Source organism: Megalopta genalis, chromosome 9 (assembly GCF_051020955.1).
Source record: "Megalopta genalis isolate 19385.01 chromosome 9, iyMegGena1_principal, whole genome shotgun sequence".
NCBI classification, from domain to species: Eukaryota; Metazoa; Arthropoda; class Insecta; order Hymenoptera; family Halictidae; genus Megalopta; species Megalopta genalis.
In genome coordinates this window covers 3,774,661-3,782,500 of record NC_135021.1, presented here as the reverse complement: position 1 = coordinate 3,782,500, position 7,840 = coordinate 3,774,661, and positions in this window count along the sequence as shown.

The window sequence follows — 7,840 nt, the reverse complement described above, 5'->3', positions numbered from 1 at the left end:
TGAAAATTTTCACAAACTTTTTAAAGTCCCATCGCATCGAGTAAACTTTTTTAATAACGCGTCCGCACGATTCTAAATGCTTAATCCATATGTGAAATCGTTCACTGATCACGAATATCGCATTTAAAAAAATTACAAAAATTTATTTTTCAAAATAATCAAAAAAAACCGAAAAATCACAAGAGTAAAGTACCATTATTTTAAACAACATGTCGTTCTAAATGCTTAATCCCTATGTAAAAAAGTTATTTAAGCAAGAATATGTAATCGAAAAAAATTAGAAAAATTTATTTTAGCCGTAAATCGAAAATAATGGGGACACCGGAGCTGTTCGAAGCGCCGAGACGCGCCGCGTACGGCCGAATATTTTCCAAGTCCCAACGTACCGATCAAGAGTAAAGTACCATTTTCCTACATTAGATTTCGTTCTAAATGCTTAATCCCTATGTAAAAACGTTAGTTAAGCAAGAATATCGTATTTTTAAAAAAATCTAATGATAGGATTTTCCAGAAAATTGAAAAAACCGAAAAATGTCAAGAGTAAAGTGCCATTTTCTGACATTAGATTTCGTTCTAAATGCTTAATCCCTATGTAGAAACGTTAGTTAAGCAAGAATATCGTATTTTTAAAAAAATCTAATGATAGGATTTTTCAGAAAATTGAAAAAACCGTAAAATGTCAAGAGTAAAGTGCCATTATTTTAAACAATGTATCGTTCTAAATGCTTAATCCCTATGTAAAAAAGTTATTTAAGCAAGAATATGTTATTGAAAAAAATTAGAAAAATTTATTTTAGCCGTAAATCGAAAATAATGGGGACACCGGAGCTGTTCGAAGCGCCGAGACGCGCCGCGTACGGCCGAATATTTTCTAAGTCCCAACGTACCGATCAAGAGTAAAGTACCATTTTCCTACATTAGATTTCGTTCTAAATGCTTAATCCCTATGTAAAAACGTTAGTTAAGCAAGAATATCGTATTTTTAAAAAAATCTAATGATAGGATTTTCCAGAAAATTGAAAAAACCGAAAAATGTCAAGAGTAAAGTGCCATTTTCTGACATTAGATTTCGTTCTAAATGCTTAATCCCTATGTAGAAACGTTAGTTAAGCAAGAATATCGTATTTTTAAAAAAATCTAATGGTAGGATTTTTCAGAAAATTGAAAAAACCGTAAAATGTCAAGAGTAAAGTGCCCTTATTTTAAACATTATATCGTTCTAAATGCTTAATCCCTATGTAAAAAAGTTATCTAAGCAAGAATATGTTATTGAATAAAATGAGAAAAATTTATTTTAGCCGTAAATCGAAAATAATGGGTCGAGCGAATCGGTCGATTGCGCCGAGACGCGCTATGATGCAACAGACGAGCGATTGGAACGCCCGAATATTTTCAAAGTCCCAACGTACCGGTCAAGAGTAAAGTACCATTTTCCTACATTAGATTTCGTTCTAAATGCTTAATCCCTATGTAAAAACGTTAGTTAAGCAAGAATATCGTATTTTTAAAAAAATCTAATGATAGGATTTTCCAGAAAATTGAAAAAACCGAAAAATGTCAAGAGTAAAGTGCCATTTTCTGACATTAGATTTCGTTCTAAATGCTTAATCCCTATGTAGAAACGTTAGTTAAGCAAGATTATCGTATTTTTAAAAAAATCTAATGATAGGATTTTTCAGAAAATTGAAAAAACCGTAAAATGTCAAGAGTAAAGTGCCCTTATTTTAAACATTATATCGTTCTAAATGCTTAATCCCTATGTAAAAAAGTTATCTAAGCAAGAATATGTTATTGAATAAAATGAGAAAAATTTATTTTAGCCGTAAATCGAAAATAATGGGTCGAGCGAATCGGTCGATTGCGCCGAGACGCGCTATGATGCAACAGACGAGCGATTGGAACGCCCGAATATTTTCAAAGTCCCAACGTACCGGTCAAGAGTAAAGTACCATTTTCCTACATTAGATTTCGTTCTAAATGCTTAATCCCTATGTAAAAACGTTAGTTAAGCAAGAATATCGTATTTTAAAAAAAATCTAATGATAGGATTTTCCAGAAAATTGAAAAAACCGAAAAATGTCAAGAGTAAAGTGCCATTTTCTGACATTAGATTTCGTTCTAAATGCTTAATCCCTATGTAGAAACGTTAGTTATGCAAGATTATCGTATTTTTAAAAAAATCTAATGATAGGATTTTTCAGAAAATTGAAAAAACCGTAAAATGTCAAGAGTAAAGTGCCCTTATTTTAAACATTATATCGTTCTAAATGCTTAATCCCTATGTAAAAAAGTTATCTAAGCAAGAATATGTTATTGAATAAAATGAGAAAAATTTATTTTAGCCGTAAATCGAAAATAATGGGTCGAGCGAATCGGTCGATTGCGCCGAGACGCGCTATGATGCAACAGACGAGCGATTGGAACGCCCGAATATTTTCAAAGTCCCAACGTACCGGTCAAGAGTAAAGTACCATTTTCCTACATTAGATTTCGTTCTAAATGCTTAATCCCTATGTAAAAACGTTAGTTAAGCAAGAATATCGTATTTTTAAAAAAATCTAATGATAGGATTTTCCAGAAAATTGAAAAAACCGAAAAATGTCAAGAGTAAAGTGCCATTTTCTGACATTAGATTTCGTTCTAAATGCTTAATCCCTATGTAGAAACGTTAGTTAAGCAAGAATATCGTATTTTTAAAAAAATCTAATGGTAGGATTTTTCAGAAAATTGAAAAAACCGTAAAATGTCAAGAGTAAAGTGCCCTTATTTTAAACATTATATCGTTCTAAATGCTTAATCCCTATGTAAAAAAGTTATCTAAGCAAGAATATGTTATTGAATAAAATGAGAAAAATTTATTTTAGCCGTAAATCGAAAATAATGGGTCGAGCGAATCGGTCGATTGCGCCGAGACGCGCTATGATGCAACAGACGAGCGATTGGAACGCCCGAATATTTTCAAAGTCCCAACGTACCGATCAAGAGTAAAGTACCATTTTCCTACATTAGATTTCGTTCTAAATGCTTAATCCCTATGTAAAAACGTTAGTTAAGCAAGAATATCGTATTTTTAAAAAAATCTAATGATAGGATTTTCCAGAAAATTGAAAAAACCGAAAAATGTCAAGAGTAAAGTGCCATTTTCTGACATTAGATTTCGTTCTAAATGCTTAATCCCTATGTAGAAACGTTAGTTAAGCAAGAATATCGTATTTTTAAAAAAATCTAATGGTAGGATTTTTCAGAAAATTGAAAAAACCGTAAAATGTCAAGAGTAAAGTGCCCTTATTTTAAACATTATATCGTTCTAAATGCTTAATCCCTATGTAAAAAAGTTATCTAAGCAAGAATATGTTATTGAATAAAATGAGAAAAATTTATTTTAGCCGTAAATCGAAAATAATGGGTCGAGCGAATCGGTCGATTGCGCCGAGACGCGCTATGATGCAACAGACGAGCGATTGGAACGCCCGAATATTTTCAAAGTCCCAACGTACCGGTCAAGAGTAAAGTACCATTTTCCTACATTAGATTTCGTTCTAAATGCTTAATCCCTATGTAAAAACGTTAGTTAAGCAAGAATATCGTATTTTTAAAAAAATCTAATGATAGGATTTTCCAGAAAATTGAAAAAACCGAAAAATGTCAAGAGTAAAGTGCCATTTTCTGACATTAGATTTCGTTCTAAATGCTTAATCCCTATGTAGAAACGTTAGTTAAGCAAGAATATCGTATTTTTAAAAAAATCTAATGGTAGGATTTTTCAGAAAATTGAAAAAACCGTAAAATGTCAAGAGTAAAGTGCCCTTATTTTAAACATTATATCGTTCTAAATGCTTAATCCCTATGTAAAAAAGTTATCTAAGCAAGAATATGTTATTGAATAAAATGAGAAAAATTTATTTTAGCCGTAAATCGAAAATAATGGGTCGAGCGAATCGGTCGATTGCGCCGAGACGCGCTATGATGCAACAGACGAGCGATTGGAACGCCCGAATATTTTCAAAGTCCCAACGTACCGATCAAGAGTAAAGTACCATTTTCCTACATTAGATTTCGTTCTAAATGCTTAATCCCTATGTAAAAACGTTAGTTAAGCAAGAATATCGTATTTTTAAAAAAATCTAATGATAGGATTTTCCAGAAAATTGAAAAAACCGAAAAATGTCAAGAGTAAAGTGCCATTTTCTGACATTAGATTTCGTTCTAAATGCTTAATCCCTATGTAGAAACGTTAGTTAAGCAAGAATATCGTATTTTTAAAAAAATCTAATGGTAGGATTTTTCAGAAAATTGAAAAAACCGTAAAATGTCAAGAGTAAAGTGCCCTTATTTTAAACATTATATCGTTCTAAATGCTTAATCCCTATGTAAAAAAGTTATCTAAGCAAGAATATGTTATTGAATAAAATGAGAAAAATTTATTTTAGCCGTAAATCGAAAATAATGGGTCGAGCGAATCGGTCGATTGCGCCGAGACGCGCTATGATGCAACAGACGAGCGATTGGAACGCCCGAATATTTTCAAAGTCCCAACGTACCGATCAAGAGTAAAGTACCATTTTCCTACATTAGATTTCGTTCTAAATGCTTAATCCCTATGTAAAAACGTTAGTTAAGCAAGAATATCGTATTTTTAAAAAAATCTAATGATAGGATTTTCCAGAAAATTGAAAAAACCGAAAAATGTCAAGAGTAAAGTGCCATTTTCTGACATTAGATTTCGTTCTAAATGCTTAATCCCTATGTAGAAACGTTAGTTAAGCAAGAATATCGTATTTTTAAAAAAATCTAATGGTAGGATTTTTCAGAAAATTGAAAAAACCGTAAAATGTCAAGAGTAAAGTGCCCTTATTTTAAACATTATATCGTTCTAAATGCTTAATCCCTATGTAAAAAAGTTATCTAAGCAAGAATATGTTATTGAATAAAATGAGAAAAATTTATTTTAGCCGTAAATCGAAAATAATGGGTCGAGCGAATCGGTCGATTGCGCCGAGACGCGCTATGATGCAACAGACGAGCGATTGGAACGCCCGAATATTTTCAAAGTCCCAACGTACCGATCAAGAGTAAAGTACCATTTTCCTACATTAGATTTCGTTCTAAATGCTTAATCCCTATGTAAAAACGTTAGTTAAGCAAGAATATCGTATTTTTAAAAAAATCTAATGATAGGATTTTCCAGAAAATTGAAAAAACCGAAAAATGTCAAGAGTAAAGTGCCATTTTCTGACATTAGATTTCGTTCTAAATGCTTAATCCCTATGTAGAAACGTTAGTTAAGCAAGAATATCGTATTTTTAAAAAAATCTAATGGTAGGATTTTTCAGAAAATTGAAAAAACCGTAAAATGTCAAGAGTAAAGTGCCCTTATTTTAAACATTATATCGTTCTAAATGCTTAATCCCTATGTAAAAAAGTTATCTAAGCAAGAATATGTTATTGAATAAAATGAGAAAAATTTATTTTAGCCGTAAATCGAAAATAATGGGTCGAGCGAATCGGTCGATTGCGCCGAGACGCGCTATGATGCAACAGACGAGCGATTGGAACGCCCGAATATTTTCAAAGTCCCAACGTACCGATCAAGAGTAAAGTACCATTTTCCTACATTAGATTTCGTTCTAAATGCTTAATCCCTATGTAAAAACGTTAGTTAAGCAAGAATATCGTATTTTTAAAAAAATCTAATGATAGGATTTTCCAGAAAATTGAAAAAACCGAAAAATGTCAAGAGTAAAGTGCCATTTTCTGACATTAGATTTCGTTCTAAATGCTTAATCCCTATGTAGAAACGTTAGTTATGCAAGATTATCGTATTTTTAAAAAAATCTAATGATAGGATTTTTCAGAAAATTGAAAAAACCGTAAAATGTCAAGAGTAAAGTGCCCTTATTTTAAACATTATATCGTTCTAAATGCTTAATCCCTATGTAAAAAAGTTATCTAAGCAAGAATATGTTATTGAATAAAATGAGAAAAATTTATTTTAGCCGTAAATCGAAAATAATGGGTCGAGCGAATCGGTCGATTGCGCCGAGACGCGCTATGATGCAACAGACGAGCGATTGGAACGCCCGAATATTTTCAAAGTCCCAACGTACCGGTCAAGAGTAAAGTACCATTTTCCTACATTAGATTTCGTTCTAAATGCTTAATCCCTATGTAAAAACGTTAGTTAAGCAAGAATATCGTATTTTAAAAAAAATCTAATGATAGGATTTTCCAGAAAATTGAAAAAACCGAAAAATGTCAAGAGTAAAGTGCCATTTTCTGACATTAGATTTCGTTCTAAATGCTTAATCCCTATGTAGAAACGTTAGTTAAGCAAGAATATCGTATTTTTAAAAAAATCTAATGATAGGATTTTTCAGAAAATTGAAAAAACCGTAAAATGTCAAGAGTAAAGTGCCATTATTTTAAACAATGTATCGTTCTAAATGCTTAATCCCTATGTAAAAAAGTTATTTAAGCAAGAATATGTTATTGAAAAAAATTAGAAAAATTTATTTTAGCCGTAAATCGAAAATAATGGGTCGAGCGAATCGGTCGATTGCGCCGAGACGCGCCATGATGCAACAGACGAGCGATTGGAACGCCCGAATATTTTCAAAGTCCCAACGTACCGATCAAGAGTAAAGTACCATTTTCCTACATTAGATTTCGTTCTAAATGCTTAATCCCTATGTAAAAACGTTAGTTAAGCAAGAATATCGTATTTTTAAAAAAATCTAATGATAGGATTTTCCAGAAAATTGAAAAAACCGAAAAATGTCAAGAGTAAAGTGCCATTTTCTGACATTAGATTTCGTTCTAAATGCTTAATCCCTATGTAGAAACGTTAGTTATGCAAGATTATCGTATTTTTAAAAAAATCTAATGATAGGATTTTTCAGAAAATTGAAAAAACCGTAAAATGTCAAGAGTAAAGTGCCCTTATTTTAAACATTATATCGTTCTAAATGCTTAATCCCTATGTAAAAAAGTTATCTAAGCAAGAATATGTTATTGAATAAAATGAGAAAAATTTATTTTAGCCGTAAATCGAAAATAATGGGTCGAGCGAATCGGTCGATTGCGCCGAGACGCGCTATGATGCAACAGACGAGCGATTGGAACGCCCGAATATTTTCAAAGTCCCAACGTACCGGTCAAGAGTAAAGTACCATTTTCCTACATTAGATTTCGTTCTAAATGCTTAATCCCTATGTAAAAACGTTAGTTAAGCAAGAATATCGTATTTTAAAAAAAATCTAATGATAGGATTTTCCAGAAAATTGAAAAAACCGAAAAATGTCAAGAGTAAAGTGCCATTTTCTGACATTAGATTTCGTTCTAAATGCTTAATCCCTATGTAGAAACGTTAGTTAAGCAAGATTATCGTATTTTTAAAAAAATCTAATGATAGGATTTTTCAGAAAATTGAAAAAACCGTAAAATGTCAAGAGTAAAGTGCCCTTATTTTAAACATTATATCGTTCTAAATGCTTAATCCCTATGTAAAAAAGTTATCTAAGCAAGAATATGTTATTGAATAAAATGAGAAAAATTTATTTTAGCCGTAAATCGAAAATAATGGGTCGAGCGAATCGGTCGATTGCGCCGAGACGCGCTATGATGCAACAGACGAGCGATTGGAACGCCCGAATATTTTCAAAGTCCCAACGTACCGGTCAAGAGTAAAGTACCATTTTCCTACATTAGATTTCGTTCTAAATGCTTAATCCCTATGTAAAAACGTTAGTTAAGCAAGAATATCGTATTTTTAAAAAAATCTAATGATAGGATTTTCCAGAAAATTGAAAAAACCGAAAAATGTCAAGAGTAAAGTGCCATT